Genomic DNA, 18,952 nt, shown 5'->3' on the forward strand with positions numbered 1-18,952 from the left:
TATAGTAGCCCTCATCATGAGCAGCCACACTGTGAAAGTGCACTACATACCCACTGGCTTCACAAACATTTCATATGGAAGCACCAGTTAAGTGCCCCAACTCCCATGGCAATAAGGTCATATGTTGTAGGCTGACCCTTTTCTTGTCTAAATATTGCTAGCAGTGGCTTCTGATCCATTAGCAGCACACGTCTACTTGTACCTGTGGCTCAGAAGACAACACATGCACGTTTGATGTCAGAAAGCACAGAGGGCTGTGATTTCTATCACCATACCCAGTATTGGGCTCTCCTTGTATGTGTGCCTCAGAAGCCAGCACATTCATGTTGGAAGTCAGAAAGCACAGAAGGCTGTGATTTCTATCACCACACCCAGTACTTGGGCTCTCCTTGTATGTGTGCCTCAGAAGCCAGCACATTCATGTTTGAAGTCAGAAAGCACAGAAGGTTGTGATTTCTATCACTGCACCCAGTACTTGGGCTCTCCTTGTATGTGTGCCTCAGAAGCCAGCACATTCACTTCTGATGTTAGAAAGCACAGAAGGTTGTGATTTCTATCACCACACCCAGTACTTGGGCTCTTCTTGCTGTACCTGCTCAGAAGTGCTGCATGCCGGGGTTTTATACTCCTGGGGTGCTAGTCTTGCCAGCTAAGCTGGATAATTAACTTGTCATAACACTTAGAGACAGTAAAGTAGAAAATCTGGCATAGATAATAAAAAGAAAAAGAAAACATACCAAAAAATAAGATTTCATTTTTGTATATTATTAACTTTCACCACACAGACTTCTTTAAACATGAAAACAAATTAAAAGTTCAACAGCACACATATGTATATGTATATATGATTATATCAGGAAACATAAAAAACACAAAATACACAGAACCTCAAAATAAATAAAAAAGATTGAATTCATAAAACTCTGGCTACTAAAAACTGAATCACAAAAGACTGAACACTTATTTGCCAATAAACAAAATTTTATCAGTAAACCCCATACAGATAACCAAGATCTAGTGTCTTCTTGGTAGTGATACTGTTAGGGAGACGTATTTTAGTAAATAATGTGCAAAGTTGGGGTTAGGGCACGGATAGAATTATTGTTAGCACACAGGATTAATGTGGTACAGCTCTCTGCACCATTATACTACTGGTAACCCATTCACAAGCAGTCCCACTACCCAAGACAAAAGGACAGAGAGTACACCAAATCTGCACAACAGTAAATCTATACCCTTTCTAAAACCTTACACATTCATTTTCCTGCACACTCTTGTTGTTGTTGGGTTTTTTTTCGGCTTTTCCCAGTTAGGGGTCGCCACAGCGAAACTCCGGTCCGCTGATGATTGGCAGTAGATTTTTATGGTGTCGAGTTGCCAGCCCGATGCCCAACCTTCAACTAAGGCATGCCCATTCACGCATGTCTTTCAAATGCCACTTGACCATGGGAAGGACATACAGACTCCACAAAGAAGGCGCTCCAGCCAAGAATCGAACGGGAGAGCCTCTTGCTGTGAGGCGACAATGCTACTGCTGCACCACCGTGGAAGCACACTCTATTAAACCTTAATTCAGAATTATTAGATTGTCACAAATATGCATTCAGTCATTTGTACAGTCTATATGTTGAGTTCTCAAAAAAACCTTTGTATGCTTTGAGAATATCTAACTGTAAACACACACGTATGTATATGCATATGTATATATATATATATATATATATATATATATATATATATATGTGTGTGTGTGTATATATATATATATATATATATATATATATATATATATATACACACACACACACACACACACGCACACATATATTTCTTCTATACTTCAGCTCAGAATGTATCTAATGTTGGACACATGTTCATTTAAGTGTTCCTTCAGCTCAGAATTTATCTAATGTTGGACACATGTTCAGTTATGTGTTCCTTCAGCTCAAAATGTATATAATTTGGGCACATGTTCATTTATGTGTTCCTTCAGCTCAGAATTTATCTAATGTTGGACACATGTTCAGTTATGTGTTCCTTCAGCTCAAAATGTATATAATTTGGGCACATGTTCATTTATGTGTTCCTTCATCTCAGAATTTATATGATGTGCATATGTTCATTTATGTGTTCCTTCAGTTCATAATATATCTAATTTTGAACACATTGAGTTATGTGTTCCTTCAGCTCAGAATGTATTTAAAGTTGGATATACGTTCAGTTATGTATTCCTTAAGCTCAGAATTTATCTACTGTTGGACACATGTTCAGTTATGTGTTCCTTCAGCTGAGAATTTATTTAAAGTTGGACATAAGTTCAGTTATGTATTCCTTCAGCTCAGAATTTATCTAATGTTGGACACATGTTCAGTTATGTGTTCCTTCAGCTCAGAATGTATCTAATGTCGGACACATGTTCAGTTATGTGTTCCTTCTACTCAGAATTTATCTAAAGTTGGACACATGTTCAGTTATGTGTTCCTTCAGCTCAGACTTTATCTAATGTTGGACATATGTTCAATTATGTGTTCTGTCTGCTCAGATTTTATCTAATGCTGGACACAAGTTCAGTTATGTGTTCCTTCTGCTCAGAATTTATCTAATGTTGGACACATGTTCAGTTATGTGTTCCTTCTGCTCAGAATTTATCTAAAGTTGGACACATGTTCAGTTATGTGTTCCTTTAGCTCAAAATTTATCTAATGCTGGACATATGTTCAGTTATGCGTTCTATCTGCTCAGAATGTATCTAATGTTGGATACATGTTCAGTTATGTATTCCTTAAGCTGAGAATTTATCTAATGGTGGACACGTGTTCAGTTATGTGTTCCTTCTGCTCAGAATTTATCTAAAGTTGGACATATGTTCAGTTATGAGTTCCTTCACCTTAAAATTTATCTGCCTTATGATCACAGTCAACAAACTTATATTTAAGGCAGAAAATTCTGTCTATGAGAGGTACAAATGTTTAATAAATCATCAGGCTTGTCTCCTAACAACATGGTTTCTAAACAGCACACATCCGCACCACAATCTAAATAAAATCACAGTAAAATGTCTTAAGCTGAAGCTATAATAAATTTTATCAAAGTCTCCTAGATTTAGAAAGGCTAGGTCATTGCAAAAGTACAACACCTCATCTCTTACATGCATACCTGCATCAGCATAATCCCCAAGAAGCAAATCTCTCCAAATCTATTACTGCAAATCACTGTACTAACAACCGTGTCTAATTGATAGGTGCCTCCATAGTTTGGGGCACAGCTTTTCCAGTCACAAGGCTGGACAAAGGATTACAGTGAGCTGTTTTTTTAGATCCCAGGATCACTGAGGCTTTAAAGACTGTTTCACCTAACAGATATGAACAGGTTATGGTGGTGGTCCATGTAGAAGTGAATGACTTGGAATGCAACACCCTGAGGGACATGTAGAGATACATGTCAGAACTCTGTGTGTATGTGGCAAATGCAGGAAGGACTCTGGTCCTGAGTGGAATCCTTTCTTCTCCAAGAATGATGCCTAGATTAAAAAAAAATTGGTTTCAGCAATTAGTTAAATAGTTAGTGTCATTCTAAGAGATCCAGTTTGTGTCAGCCTAGGATGAGCTTGGCAATCCAACTTACATTACAAAGGATGGCTTACACCTCTCATTCAAAGGCTTCCATATAATGGAAAGCTCTTTGCTTCCTCCATAGTACCTTTTTTAGACATTGTCCAGATTACAGACATTCCATTGTAACAAACAAACATATCAAACATGTTATTGCATCATATTAAGGTAGCTCTTCTGAGTGCCATTAGTCTGAATGACAAATTATCCAGTCTCAAAGCAAACCCAATGCAGGACATAATATTCTTGATTAGCTAGTTAAAGATATAGCATCATGCACTACTGCCCTGGTAGTTCCTTCCTTAGTTAAGTTGTTCCATAAACTTCTGAAATTTTCCTTCATAACCTATAAAGCCCTTCTCTGAATATAAGGATTTCAAGTGTACTGATCTCAGTCAATGTTATGATGAGGTTTCAAAATTCACTTATGGCAACGTCAACTCTTACTAATGAAAATAGTGCAATATCTTCACAGCAGGTAGCATTATGAAAGAGGTTTGCATGCACTTAGGTAAATGCATAGACTTATCGATTCCAAGCAGAGCAAAACATAATGGGAAATTCAAAAACAAACCAACCCAATGGTCCAACAACATGAATAAATTTCACAACAAAAGACAAATTCCTTAAATTATACAGCAGATCCAGAGGTTCCCTACTACGCTGTCACAGACGCAGGTTGTCAAATGTGTCTTTGTTGAACAGTAAAGTGCAAAAAGGCAAAATAGCGAAGCGGAGTTTCAGCGAATTCTTTCCCTGGGAAAGAATTAATTTGGCCCCTTATGCTACTTTGCCTTTTTGGCACTGTAGTGAGATCTCAGAGTTGGTATATTTAAGTGGGGGGGGTGAAGCCCCCCACATTAAGTAATGTTTTACTGTTTGCTTTTGTTTTTATTTTTGCTTCGAAACAACGATTGTTTTCCATTGGAAAATAAGCACTGTTCTGAAGTTTCGACTTTGTAAGCTTTCGCTTACATGGGGTCAATTATCTGTCGTACACTCTTCTGAGCATGCGATATGATAATATAGACCCAATCCAGAAGCCATCAAATCAAGGATAGTATCAGAAATATTAGTATAAACTTGAAAAATACTATTAGGTCTGCTAAAGCTACCCATGGACCAAGGTTGGAATCTATGAAGCTATGGATAATTCTACATCTTTCTGTAGCTATGTTAGGAAACTAAGAAACAACACCTAACATTGCTCTGTACTCATTCATCATGACACCTTACATTATGACCCAATAAATATTTCCAGTATACTAAGAAACAAATTTAGACTATCTTTACCACTGAAATGTGTATTCAAAGACCAAAAAATCCCTAAATCTCTTAGACCCTCTGTTATCACAAAGGAACATGTACTCAAGGAGCTATCTAAGAAGAGAAAAACTTTTTTTCCATAGGGCTTGTCACTATACCTAAAGCTGTTATAAATCGTGCTAAGCATGTCCTCACAGAGCTGCTCCTCAAACCGTGTAACCTAAACTTAGCTACTGGCATTATCCCTCATGTTTGTCACACTGCAGTGGTAATAGCCCTTCATAAGGGTGACCTATCACTGACCCAGGAAATTATAGACCCAGCAGCCTGATGACCCTCATCTGTAAAGCCATGGAATATATTATAACTGATCTCATAAATTATGATATCAAAACTGTTATTAGGCTTGACCCGAGCAGTTTAGCTTTGTAAAGAGAAAATTCTGCTTAATGAAACTGGTTAACTTCTCTGAAAGGATTGCACAGGTTGTTGACAATGGCAAAGCTGTTCACGTGGAATATCTTGATCTGTCCAAGGCATTCAACACTATACCCCATACAGGTATCAAAAGTAAGCTAAATACCTTAAAAAACTGAACAATGTGTACTATGATGGATAGCAAATTGGATAAAAGTTTGAACCCATGCAGTTAGTTTTGGCAGGTACCTGGAATAGTATAAAGGTAATCAGTAGTGTCCCCCAGGGCTCAGTGTTTGGACTGCTTGGAACCCTCCTTTTTGGCATTTACTTTTCTGATCTTCAAACCAAGAACCAGAGCATCTAATTCACCAAATTTCCACATTACTGCACTGGATGTTATTGCCAAGTCCCCCTCTGATATCCAAATCCTTCAGCAAGAATTCACACTAATAAATACCTGGTGTACTGAAAATGGGTTCAAATTAATTGAAAAAAAAATAATATCTTCACATTTGCTTGACAACCTCTGTCCTGTGTATACAGTACATCACAGTCCTCTACAAAATAAAAATGTAGTTACAGGTCTTGGATCATGGGTTGATAACTCTCTATCATCATGTGGCAACAGTAGCCAGAAAATCCTTCCACTTAGTACAGCAAATTGCAAAGGGAATGTCACCCAGATCTAAAGAGGTCATTGTTCAGTTTTATTCAACATTGATTAGGCCAGTTATTGAGTACAGTGCCCCTTGCAAGTGTACTTCACTTAACATATCAAACAACTAGACCCCGAGGTTCCTAAGAAAGACGATCATGAGCTTAAAAAAACTATAAGCTACCTAGAGAGACTGGAAACACTCACTCTATTCAGTATCCTAGGCACTTTTGAGCAGAGATCTATACCTTGCCTTCCACAATATTGTCTACACAATTACCAGACCCCAAAACCTAAATCTTCCCCAGAAGATAAATAAAACACAGTAGAAAGACAGTTTCCCCCCAGCTCTGGTACAGATTTACCCAGCAGGTTAAGTATTGCGATACACTATTATCCTTCAAATATAGCCTGAATGATGGTTACACATAAACATAACCCTGGGCTCTCCTAGAAAAAGGAGGTACAGTCTGAGAGAGATTCTGCTTTAACTGAATTTGGAATTATTCTCAAATCTATAAATATTAAATAAGTAGAAACCAATAATAGAGCCTTGGGGGACTTCACCATTGGATATACTAACAGTACTGGAACCCTTTTCGATGTTAAGATTTTTTATCATGATGGAATGACTTGTCCTACTGGTATTAGATGTTTTAGCATCAGCAAATTGAGAGAAAACATTATCATAGCAACAGGGATTAACACAGTAGATGCTAGAGTACTGAATGACAATTTGTCTTCATAGGTTCATAGGCTGGTACTAGGCTATTGGCCCTAGGGCCTATGCAAGCCTAGCCATAACAATTCCCTGGATATTTCTTCCCACAATATTTACTTCTCTAGACCCCTGTCTAGCAGGGTGACTGACATGATCCCCGGAGTGAATTTCCTATCTCCCATCCAATCATCAAGGTTCCTTTTGAAGAGGGCCAAGGAGGCACTCTGCTTGACATGTATGGGCAGTCTATTCCAGAGTATGGGGAGTCTCTGGGTCAGGAACCTATCCCTCCAGCATGTTTTGTTCATTGTGATGACAAGGTGTAGATCCCTGGAGCATGTGGCTCTGAGGGATTGTGATTTCCCTAAGTGGAGCATGTCCAACAACTCAGGGTTTGACATGGCCTTATATGTTAAGCAGAGATTGCCTCTGAGTAGACGATATGCCACAGAGTATAGCTGGAGCTTTTTTAGATGGTCAGCATATGGCATCTGCTTTAGGCCTGTGATTATTTTAGTGAGGTATTTCTGTGGCTTTTCCAGCTGTTGCAGATGTCTTGTGAGGTACATACCAAACGGGGCATTATACTCTATAATGGGTCTATTGAGGGATGAGTACAGTGGGACAATGACCTCCTTTTTTCTGGATGAAAAGCCCTTAGTGATGAGGTGTGCCACATAGAAGGATATCCTGACTGTTGTGGCAATGTGGTTATCGAAACTGAGACCACTGTCCACCTGTGTCCCTAAATCTCTCATCACACTTTCGATGTTTAGTGTTCTGCCACCTATGTGGTAATTCATGGGTACATGTTTTTTTCCAAAGGGGATGACTATACATTTGTTGGCATTAAGCTTGAGCCCATGGCTCTGGTACCAGGCATCTGTTTCTGTAAGGCCCTTTTGTAGAATATCCACATCATTTGGGGATTCAATAATGGCTCCCAGTTTGCAGTCATCTGCAAAATTTGTTAGCCAGAGTCCCTTAGAGTTGGCCTGTACTTCAGAGAAGTAGATGTCAAACAAGGGTCCCAGGACTGAACCCTTAGGTACTCCACTTGTCACTTGTCTGGAGCTGGATTTGGAGTCGGCTACTTTTACAGTCTGGGTTATGTCGGTAAGCCAGTTGGCAACCCATTGAGTGATGTAGGGATTTATGCCCAGCTTAGTAAGGTTATCTATGATTCCAGAGTGGGGGATGGTGTCGAAGGCCTTGGTGAGGTCCAGATAGGATGTGTGGACCACCTTACCCTCATCCACAGCTCTGGAGACTGATTTGAAGAAGTCAGTCAGATTCAGGAGACAAGATCAGCCCTTCACAAACCCAAACTGGGTGGGGTCCAGTGTTTGAAGGTTGTGAATGTCTTTGTTTATAAGTTCCATGATAATGCATTCCATGCCCTTGCAGATCAGGCTTGTCAGACTGATGGGACGGTAGTTCCCGGGATCCAAGGTGGATCCTCCCTTGTGGAGTGAGATAACTGTAGCTGTGCGCCACTCAGTGGGCACGAAGCCAGAGGTGAGGCTATGATTAAACATGACACTTAGGTGAGGTGCCAGTTCATTTTATAGTTCATGTAGTACACAGCCTGGGATGTCATCTGGTCCCATGAATGCTGTATTCTTAGGTTTGGAGAGTGCGGTTTCTACCTGTGTGGCTGTGATTATTGGAATTTGGTAACCTTTGGTATTGAGATGGGCCCTTTAGGGGGTGAGAGGGGGGTGAAGTTGGCACTAAATTGATCTGCCAGGATATTGGCAATATCCTTGGGATCAGTATATTTAATGCCATTCTGTTGTAGCTCAGAGCGGATCTGAGCATTGACATTTAGACTCTTGACATAACTATAGAATGCCTTGTGGTTGTCTTTGGAATCTTTGGCAATTTTATTTTCGTAACTAGCTTTTGAGGATTTTATAAGGGATCTCAGCTTCTTACTGAGGCTGGTGAGGAAGTTTTTTGCATCCTGGGATTTTCCTCTTTTCTGCAACAGTTTCTTCCTTCTGTTGTATAGTTTGTTTATAGCAGGGGGCCACCAGATTGTCTTCCTTTTTTTGGAGAAGAGCATCTTGGTTCTATTTGGGATGGCACAATTCATGCACGAGTGGATGTGCTCGTACAGTGCCTTAGTGTAGGATTCTGCAGTCGAACTTCCAAATCCCGTCTGCGTGGGTGTTGTGAAGTTTGTCACTTCTGACTTCAGTAGCATGAAGTTGGCTTTGCAGAAGTTTTTTAAGGAATTTCCTTACTAGGGGATGGGGGTGGGATGTGGATGTCAAAGGTGATTTGCTTAGGGTCAGACCTGACCAAAGAGGGGGTGACCACTGGTGTGGAGCATCTATCTCCCATGTTGGTAATGACCAGGTCTAGGACATTGGAGCCCCTGGTGGGACAATGGATTAATTGATCCAGGACGTTGGAATTTATGAAGGAGTTGGTACCCGAGTAGTTTTCCCAATTAATGGCAGGGTAGTTGAAATCACCCAGTATTAGGGTGTTTTGTTGTATCTTAATATTTTCCAATATGTTTAGAAACGTGCAGTGAGAATCTTGGGGCATGGTGGGGGATCTGTAGCAAGCTACAGTTTGGACTGCAGTCTTACCTAGTGTTAGTTGCACCTGGAGAATTTCAGATGCATTGTGTTGGGCAACTAGCCTGGAGGTGTGAATATCCTTGGTGAATATGGACACTCCTCCACCTTTAGTGTTTCAGTCTTGGTTTTGTGGCTGAAAAGTGTGGTAAGAATTGTAGCCTGGTATTGCAGGGGTGCTCTCTGGAGCCTTGAACCTGGTCTGTGGTTACTACACAGATATCAATGTTCTCCATTTTAGGAGTGCCTCGAGAGAGTGCATTTTGAGGTTTAGACTTCTAGCATTGAGTAGCATTACTTTCAGATTTTGCATGCTTGTATCTGTTACATTGGTGGTTTTATCCTTTGAACCTTGCCTAAAAAAGGCACTATAGGGGTGGCATGAGCTTTAGGCAGTAACCTGCATCCCAGTGGTGACTGGTGCAGACCATCTCTGGCGAAGCATCGTGGTTTGTCGATCATGTCTTCCCAGGCAGACAAATACTGGATCCCCTTTGAATGACACCAGAAGCTTAGCCAATTGTTGAAGTCAATGATTTTGTCCTTATACTGTGGTATCATTCTGGGCGAAGGCAGGATGCTACTCAGGGCTAGGGTCATACCTGTCTGGGTCACATGATCCAAGAGCTCTTCCATGTCTCTTTTCATGTAGTCCAGGGAAGTATGTCTCAAGTCATTCACTCCAGCATGGACAATGACAGAGTCGTATTTGTACTTGCTGTGGAGTGACTTGAGTGCATGCATTATGTGGCAGATCCTGGCACCCGACAGGCAGCTGACTGTAATTTTCTCCTTGTTCAGCCTGGTGAGTGGGACATCAGTGTGCCTGACTATAGAGTCACCTATGACTAAAGTGTTGGGTACATTGTCTTGCCTTACGGGCTGTTGTTGGGTGGCATACTGGTGCTGTGAGCTATGTGTCACTTTGGTTGTGACTGGTGTTTGTTTGCATTTCGGCTTCGGAGGTGCTTGTTGCTTGGGCAGGTTAATGTTAAGGGCCTCTGCATATGTGGGTTTAGTGTTGCTATGTGTGGGTGTTAATTATGTGGGTTTTGAAGGGCTATGAGTTGCTTGAGGTGTAATGCAGGTGTTAACCTTCTCCTCTTGACTGTCTAGCACAATCTTGGCCAGAGAGAGCTTTGCTTCCACTTTGGCTATGTAAGTGCATTTTTCACAGGTTGTAGTGCTGGGTGGTAGGAGGAGAGGATTGTCTGTGTACATGAGGCAGTTGCCGCACTGTCCCAGTATGCCCAGATTCATCAGGTGGACAGGAGAAATCACCGGAAGCTGGCCCTTGGACATGCCTGTTTAGGTGCTTTTTTGTAAAGTTTAAGAGTTGTTTTCCCTTACCTTTGCAAGGTACTTTGAAATTATAGGCTGTTTAGTGCCTATGATTAATTTACCCACGGTGGTGGTGCTGCGGTAGCACTGTCGCCTCACAGTAAGAAGCTGTCCGGTTCGATTCTCAGCTAGAGCGTCTTCTGCGTGGAGATATGCGTGAATGGGCATACCTTCATTGAAGGTTGTGCGTCAGGCCTGGCAAGCCGGTACGTAAAAAAGCAACTGCCAATCATTAGCGGACCGGAGTTCCACTGTGGCGACCCCTAACTGGGAAAAGCCGAAAGACACAAAAGTGCTTATGATTAATTTCTCTTTATTGACAAGGAGAGCTGAGTGCTTGAATCAGTTTCAGGCTTCCTAGTGCTTTCTTGTAAAGTTTAAGAGCTGTTTTCCCTTACCTTTGCAAGGTACTTTGCAATTATAGGCAGTTTAGGGCCTATGATTAATTTCTCCTTATTGACAAGGAAATCGGTTTCATGCTTCCTAGTGCTTTCCAGCAGGTTCTAGAGCAAGTGCTAGTCACAGGGGTTCAGATTTTAGTGCTACTACTGAGAAACCAGCTAGTTCTAAGGGAAAATTTGAAGAGCAGACTTTCTGGCACCTGGAATAGTTTAACTGTAGCCTCGCAGTGCTGCACAATGTGAATAATGTGCAAACACATGCGTTTTTAAGCCAGAAATTTGAAGGGGATAGAAATCAGCCCAAAAAAGGCTAATAAAATTACAATTTCAGAACTGGAAACCACTCCTTTAGCGTTAGATAGGCAGTACAATGCTCACCAGTCCCACTGGTAAGCAGTAGGACTTCCCTCTACCACAGCAAGGTCTGGATAGCTCTGAGCACAGAAAATAAAATCCTGAGACAAGCAAAGCCTGGGATATGGACTGGCTAGAAAAGGTGGGAAACGAGCAAACAAGACAGTATTTTTTTTGTTGAAACAGGATAAACAATGCAATAATACATTAAATAAACACAGAAAAGGTTAACACACTTGAGTGTGTAGTCCTAAACAGTAATTGCAATTAAAACTCTACAAAATTAACAATTTAAAACTTTTTAAATGAAGCAAGGCAAATGCACAACTGAAAAACGATTTAAGAGGCAGTAACACAGCAGAATAAGTAGCTAGTCTACATATACAGAGAAGTCTATATATACAGAAAAGCAGCTAAAACACACAAACACTTCAGATGCAGTGCAACCTAGAGCACTTGAGTTGTAGCAATATTAAGGCAATTACAGTTATAATAAATACTCTAAAATATACTCTATATTTCCAAAATGTTTGAGAAGCACAGTCAGAACACAAGGAGATTCAAGCAAATTTTTTTTTTTTTTGAAGGGAAAAAGGAGAAACAGAAGGCCTTATCAAATGTTCTCTCTGTATTAGGTAGAATGAGCTAATGACACTAGACTGGGAGGAGTGTCCGAGATCAGATTTACAGTAGGGGCGGGCAACTGCAAAGCCACCAAGTATACTAAAGCATTTGCCTACAGACAGTAAGCACTACAGAAAGCCACAAAATGAAAGTTTTTAAACAGATAAAGGAGCAATGAGACTCTACAGAATGCTTTTTAAACTGCAAACAAATCAGTTACCCGTGCAGATTAGTTAATAGCAATAAAAATACACTCAAAAACTATGCAGTAGGCAATAAAAAGTGCTATATATAAATTGCTAGAAACAATAATCAGTATAAATAATCGAAAAAAACAGGATACTTATATATCTCACCTAAAAGTTGTAGTCAATACCTCTCCTCCACTCTGCTCAGTGTGTATAGACAGAAACCCTCTCAAAGTCAGGGCTTAAATACCAGAAGATACAACCTTAGACAACATTTTTTTTTTTTTTTTTAACGAAAACACAAAAGAACCAGCCCCCACTAGCCAGCAGCCAATTAACACAATCTAGCCAAGATAAAGAAAGGCTTCAGCTAATTCAAGATGGTCTGCTCATGTGCTTTGAACAATCAATGTATAAACAAACAAGCCCAGAGCCAGCAATTCTGAACTAGGACAATACTGAAGCATTAGCCTACAGACAGTAAGCACTACAGAAAGCCGCAAAATGAAAGTTTTTAAACAGATAAAGGAGCAATGAGACTCTACAGAATGCTTTTTAACTGCAAACAAATCAGTTACCCGTGCAAATTAGTTAATAGCAATAAAAATACACTCAAAAACTATGCAGCAGGCAATAAAAAGTGCTATATATAAATTGCTAGAAACAATAATCAGTATAAATAATCGAAAAAAAAACAGGATACTTATATATATATTTCAGCTAAGAGTTGTAGTCACCACTGATTCTGTCATCTAGTTTTTGTTATGCAAAGGAAAAGGCGCTATTTAGATTTTTCTGGTCTGTTTTATAAAAGTATACCAGCAATCTTAACATTTCATTGGATAACCACTAAAATATATCATGTTTGAAACAAACATAAAGACAAGAGCAAAAGCATTAATTATATGCTTGTGTATATGGCCACTAGAGTGTCTCACTAGAAAGATTAGTGGAGTGGCTCAATGGAAAGATCTCTGCTTCACCTCTCTATGGCCTGGGGTTCAATCCAAGATATATAGATTTATAGATATTCCAAGGCCTCGGAGTCTCACGACAATTCTCACCTTGCAAGTCCCCTCCTTCAGGCCATTCTTTTCAACAGGAGAGCCATAGTGATCATTCCTGGAGTAAGTCTGTGAATACCCCTGTAGTTTATATTTAATGGACAATAGGAAGTCACACTGCTTAACAAGCAGGATAAGTTTATTCTAGAGGCTTGGAAAGCACTGGCTTATAAGCATGTCCCTCCACCATGTTTTAATTATCTGCTGGTAAAGATTTAAGTCCCTCATTCTAGTACTGGTTGAGATACTGGACTTGCAGAGAAACAAAAGGTCCAAGAAGTCAATTCTCTAATGGAGCAGTGAAACAGGGCTCCCCACTTAAAAAATAATAAATGAAGGGATTTAGCTTCTAGCCTGTTTTAGTAGCTGAGGCACTTTAGGACTGTGATCTTTTTGCTTAGGAATCTTTGGGGTCATTCTAGTTCATAGGTTCATAGGTTCATACTAGGCTATCTGCCCTAGGGCATTTATAAGCCTAGCCAGAATGTGTTTGGCTTTTGCCACCCATTTTAAATTTATTTTGCAATGCCCTTTTTCGAGGTTAGTATACTGTGCCTCTGTCTAACAGTGACACAGAAGTGATACCCGGGGTAAACCTATGATCTCCCATCCACTCATCAAGATTCCTCTTGAATAGAGTCAATGAGGGACTCTGCCTAACCTGGACTGGGATTTTATTCCTGAGTGAAGGGAGCCTCTGGGTTATGAATCTGTCCCTCCAGCATGTCCTATTTATTTCAGTGCTGAGGTTCAAGTCTCTCGAAAGCGTAGCTCGATGGGATTTGGATTTTCTGAGGTGCAGCATGTCCATTAATTCCAGGTTGGACATGGCTTTATACGTCAGGCACAGATCGCCTCTGAACAGGCTGTATGCCACTGAGTAGAGCTGGAGTTTCTTTAACCGGGCAGCATATGGCATCTGTTTGAGCCCTTTGATCCTCTTGGTGAGGTACTTTTGGGGTCTTTTCAGTTGCTGCAGGTGTCTGGTAAGGTACATCCCAAAAGGGGCATTGTACTCAATTATGGGCCTGATGAGGGATGAGTAAAGAGGCACGATGACCTCCCTGATCTAGATGTGAATCCCTTCATGATTAGGTGGGCTATATAAAATGTTTTTCTAACCACTTTGGCCATGTGGTTGTCAAATGAGAGATTGCTATCAACTTGGGTCCCCAGGTCCCTAATTACTTCTTCTGTACTTAATGGATTACCACCTATGTGGTAATTTGTGGGCACTTTGTTTTGCCAAAGGGATGACTATACACTTTTGGCATTTAGCTTGAGGCCATGGCTCTGGCACCAGTTGTCTGTTTCTATGAGGCCCTTTTGGAGGATGCTTGTGTCAGCTGGAGAGTTGATTATGGCCCAGTTTGCAGTCATCTGAACTTGGTCAGCCACAGTTCTTCCATGTTGGCCTGTACCTCTGAGAAATATATACCGAACAAGAGAGGTCCCAGGACTGAGCCTTGTGGGACACCACTTGTAACTGGTTTGGAGTCTGACATGGCTCCAGCAATTCTAACCGTGTGGGTTCTGTCCTTGAGCCAGTTTGCAATCCATCTAGTGACATAGGGGTTTATATTTAAGCTGGTGAGCTTATCTATAATGCCCGAGTGGGGTATTGTATCGAAGGCTTTTGCGAGGTCCAGGTAGGCTGTGTGGACCACCTTCCCCTCGTCAATGGCCTTGGTGACTGTTTCAAAGAAATCAACCAGGTTTAAGAGGCAGGATCTGGCCTTAACAAAGCCAAACTGGGTAGGATCCAGTGTCTGTAGGTCCCCAATATCTTTATTTATGAGGTCCATGATGATCCTTTCCATAGCTTTGCAGACCAAGCTAGTCAGGGTTAGGAGCGATAGTTTCCAGGATCCGTTGAGGCACCACCTTTATGGAGAGGGACCACTGTTGCTGTACGCCACTCTTTGGGCACATATCCTGTAGTAAGGCTGAGATTGAACAGTAGTTTTATGTTTCGGTTTAGCTCTTCTTGGAGTTCATGTAGGACGCAGCCCGGGACACCGTCTGGTCCCGTTGATGCTGTGTTTTTTGCTTTGGAGAGGGCGGCTCTTACCTGAACATCTGAGATGTCAGGGGGGCAGCACTCTGCTGGGATAGATATTTGCCCTTTTGGTGGGGAGAAGTTTGCGCTGAACCTGTCAGCTAGGATGTTGTCAATGTCTGTGGGTTCAGTGTATTTTTTGTCATTTTGGACTAATTCTGAGCATATCTGGGAATTACCACCCAGGTTCCTAACATAACTAAAGAAAGCCTTGTGATTATCCTTAGTGTCCTGTGCAATTTTTCTCTCAAAGCTGGCCTTAGACAATTTTATGAGTGCCCGTAGTTTTTTGCTAATACTGATCAGTGATGCCTTCCCTTTTTGGGATTTTGCTCTATCATTTAGTAGCTTCCTCCTTCTGTTGTATAGTTTGTTTATGGCTGGGGTCCACCAGACAGGACGTCTGCCTTTGGAGGATTGGGTCTTGGTTTTATTTGGGATCGCATGATCCATGCATTCCTGAAGGTGTTCATAGAATGCATTTATAAAGGATTCTGCAGTCTGGGCCGTATTTTCCACAGGCCCGGGGGCTTTGAAGGCTTCCACCTTGGTTTTGAGGAGTGTGAAATTTGCTTTAGAGAAGTTTTTCACTGTGGTTTTCTGGGCAGGGGGTGGGGTCGGGATGTGAATATCCAGTGAGATTAGTTTATGGTCTGATCTCACCAGTGAGGGATACACTTCTGGTCTGGAGCAAAGAGTCCCCATGTTGGTGATGATCAGGTCCAGTATGCTTTCCCCTCTTGTGGGAGTGGTAACAAGTTGTTCCATAGCATTTGAGTTTATAAATTCTAGGAATCTTTGGGCTAGGGTGTTGGAGCTAGAGTAATGTTCCCAGTCTATGTTTGGGTAGTTGAAGTCGCCCAATATAATGGTGTTTGGAGAGACCTTCATATTTTCCAGTGTTCTCAGGAAGGCCGAGTGGGGTTCCTGGGTTTGGGAGGGTGGTCTGTAGCAGGCTATAAACTGGAAGGCAGTTTTATCCACTGTTAGTTGCACATGGATAGTCTCTGATGCTTCGTGCTTTGCCACCAACCTGGAGGTGTGGGTATCTTTGATGAATATCGATACTCCCCCTCCTTTTGTGGTTCGATCCAAGTTTTGGGGCCGAAAAGCATGGTATGAGGTATAACCTGGTAGTGCTGGGGTGCTCTCGGGAGCCCTGAACCAGGTTTCTGTTACTGCACAGATATCGATGTTCTCCATGCTAAGGAGAGTTTCTAGTGCATGCATCTTGAGGTTTAGACTTCTGGCGTTGAGTAGCATTACTCTTAGTTTCTTATCCCTTGTGATACCTATGGAGGTGGGTTTGTCTTTTGAGCCTTGCCTAAAAAAGGCACTATGGGGTAGCAAGAGCCTTTGCCAATATCCAAAAGCCCAGGGGTGGCAGGTGCAAGCCGTCCCTAGCAACGCATCGTGGCTTGTCGAGCATATCATCCCAAGCTGACAGGCATTGGATCCCCTTTGAATGACACCAGTACTTAAGCCAGTTGTTGAAATTGATCATCTTGTCTTCATATTGTGGCATCATTCTTGGTGAGGGTAAGATGCTACTCAAGGTCAGGGTCATACCGGCCTGGGCTACATGCTCAGAGAGCTCCTTTATGTCTCTTTTCATGTAGTCCAGGGAGGTACATCTCAGGTCATTCACACCAGCATGGACAATGACTGAGTCATATTTGTACTTGCCTTGGAGTGACCTGAGTGCTTGTGTTATGTGGCGGATCCTAGCGCCCAACAGGCTGCTCACCGTGACCCTCTCCTTGTGCAGCCTGGTGAGCGGGACGTCAGTGTGCCTGATGATAGAGTCACCTATTGCAAGTGTATCAGGTGTGTTGTTTAGTCTTAAGGGCTGTGACTGTTCGGCACACTGGCTTTGTGAGATATGTGTTGCACGTGTTTTGTTTTGGGGTAGCGGTTGCTTGGGTGTCTGCTTTGGAGGTCTCTGCTGCTTAGGCAGATCTTTATTTAGAGCCTCCGGGTATGTTTTTGTGTGATTATGTGTTTGGTTTGCTGTCGTGGTAGGTCTATGTGAGACTGGAATTGTATTGAGTGTGGTTTCCTTCTCCTCCTGACTGGTTATGCCAGTACTGAGTTGAGAGAGCTTAGCCTCCAGTTTGGCTATATGGTTGCATCTCTCACATGGGCTGGAATTTGTTGGGAGGAGGAGAGTGTTGTCTGTGTATATGAGGCAGTTGTAACATTGCCTCAAGATTCCCAGATTCACCAGCTGGACCGGAGAGGAGATTGACAACTGACCTTTGGACATGCTAGAATAATATTGGGAATTCCTTAATAATTGAAAACAAGGGCCAGTGGGGAGTGAGGGTGTAGTACTTTTAATTTTTAGTGATGACTTATATAATTGCTTTAGTGAGCAAGTGCCAGGTAACTTAAGTGCAATGTGTTACAGGTAACTTAAATGCAAAAACGACAAACAGTAACTTTCTTTTAAGTGAAACAAGGAAATAAGTACAGTAAGCAATGCAGATATCACTAGTGATCCACAGAAGCACTGAGAAGCTGCGTATTAGGTGGAATTAGTGTTCCAGTGAAATAACAAGCAAACAAACAAGCATATAAACAAAGCTAGATTCAGCAGGCCTGGATCTAGTCTATGCTACAGCAAACAAGGTGTACCAATTTCAGTAAGATACAGTTCAAATATTCAGGCACTATAAACCTTTAACCAGAAATTCCCAGCTCAGAAGGGCAGAGTCCAGCCTCTTCTCACACAAGAGTGCAGACCACGAACTTCTTAATGTAAAATAACTGGCCTGAAGCCCAAGTGCTTAAACCACAACTAATACACTTTAAGAATAACAGACACTGGGCTCTCAATCAGCAGTTCCCAACTTAGAAGGATGAAAGCTACCTGTCCTGCCACCACAGTGTATGCCACAAACCTTCCTAATGTAAAACAACTGGTCTGAAGCCCAAGTGCTTAATCCAAAAGACTTAGAATGATAGCTACACTTTAATCAAGTTACTACCAAGCAGTAATAAATACAATTGAATACTTTAGAGAATGCCTGGATTAGTGCTCAAGTTACACAAACAAAGCTAGATCCAGCAGGCCCGAATCCAGTCTATGCCACAGCAAACAAGGCACCAACTTCAGTAAGAAGCAGTTCAGATATGCATGCACTATAAGCCTTTAACCAGAAATTCCCTGCTCAGAAGGGCAGAGTCCAGCCTCTCCTCCCACAAGAGTGCAGACCACAAACCCTCTTAATGTAAAATAACTGGCCTGAAAGCCCAAGTGCTTAAACCAGAATTAATACACTTTTAGAATAACAGACACTGAGCCCTCAATCAGCAGTTCCCAACCTAGAAGGATGTAAGCTACCTGTTCTGCCACTACAGTGCAGACCACAAACCCTCTCAGTGCAAAACAACTGGTCCGAAGCCCAAGTGTTTAAACCAAAAGGCTTAGAATGAGTTACACCAAGCAGTAATAAATACAATTGAGTACTTTTAAGATGATGCAAAAGTAAAAAAAGTAGGTAGAAACACAAGTACAGTAAAAGCAGATGATTTTTTTTCTGAACAAGTGCTGAGATCAAAGAAACAGATTTGAGTGCTGAAACTAGAAAACTGGCTAGTTATAAGAAAAAAGAAACTAAGCTAGAAGGCTTCCCTCCAACACAGAAGGGCTTG

General features: G+C 41.5%; 1 protein-coding gene across 1 annotated transcript in view; it reads left to right on the top strand.

Moving 5' to 3' along the window:
* LOC122801189 (collagen alpha-4(IV) chain-like) overlaps nucleotides 1-18,952 on the top strand; it is a 1,621,248-nt gene that overhangs the window by 1,268,179 nt on the left and 334,117 nt on the right. The gene's annotated exons all lie outside the window — the stretch shown is intronic.

This window comes from Protopterus annectens, chromosome 4.part1 (assembly GCF_019279795.1).
Source record: "Protopterus annectens isolate FY-2018-M chromosome 4.part1, PAN1.0, whole genome shotgun sequence".
NCBI lineage: Eukaryota > Metazoa > Chordata > Ceratodontiformes > Protopteridae > Protopterus > Protopterus annectens.